Source organism: Poecilia latipinna, unplaced genomic scaffold (genome assembly GCF_001443285.1).
Source record: "Poecilia latipinna isolate Pla-1442-1.1 unplaced genomic scaffold, P_latipinna-1.0 Scaffold1541, whole genome shotgun sequence".
NCBI lineage: Eukaryota > Metazoa > Chordata > Actinopteri > Cyprinodontiformes > Poeciliidae > Poecilia > Poecilia latipinna.
The window spans coordinates 43,456-44,513 of record NW_015114157.1 but is presented as its reverse complement, the minus strand read 5'-3'; positions in this window follow the sequence as shown (position 1 = coordinate 44,513).

Below are 1,058 nucleotides of genomic sequence, written 5' to 3'. Positions count from 1 at the left end.
TACAAACGGTGCTTCAGTAATCTGCATTATTATCAAAAATGGTTATAAAAGTATTCTCTGTATGAGGTCACATTACAGTAACACTTGGTACTTATGAAGGTTTTAAATTTTTCCTGCTGTGGAGTGAAACTAATGGGGTAAAAACATGTAGAAGCAAAAAAACTGAATTTTCTGCTTTGCTGCGTCTGCATGCAGTTATTAGAAACTTTTCATCTTCTTGTAAATGAATTTCTGGTATTTCAAGCAGTAGATGCAGAGAAATGAGAAGAAAAACAAGCAGTCAACAGGAAATCCCACCCTAAAGAACTGATCTCTTGCGGTCAACTTGTGGTTTTTAGAGTCATTTACTGCTGTTCAAAAGTTTTTGTTTAACTAAACTTTCACTCAGTAAATGTGTGAGAGAAATCTGGATCATTTAAGAGAAAACAGTTTATCTCAGTTTTCCCAGACGGTTTCCCTTTAAGTCAGCCCTACTTTGTACCACTATGGGGTCCAGTAGGGGCTTTAACTAAGGAATCAGAAACCTGTTTTATACATTTAAGACATTTACCAAACAAAAACTCCCAGATATAAGAGTTTGATTATGAAAAGAAAAATGAGGGAAGATTTATTAAAAGCAAAAAGCAGATAAAAAACAGAAACACTTCCAACAAACTTCAATTCCAGCAACACCAACAAAACCATATTTTTAGCAGTGTTCTAAGCTTTTATATGAGCAGATAAACATGACCAATATGTAAGAAGGGACTATGCTTTTCTTAAAGCTTTGTAGTCTGGTGAAAAACGGCATTGTGTATTAATTGTTTTTATCTCCTGCTATGTTTTATGTTATTGAAAGATAAAAATGTATCAAAACAGAATGGATGGGTTTGTACACATCAACGCATATTCACTATACTCCAACAGTCCATATTTAACTTTATCACAAAAGGATCCAGGGCTAGTTAAACACGTTGGCCTAAATATATTCATTATTTGCCAGAGTGATGAGGGGGGAAACCAAATATTTTAGCTGCCTGAAATAATATGTTCCCCCTCCATAACATAGGAACAAATTA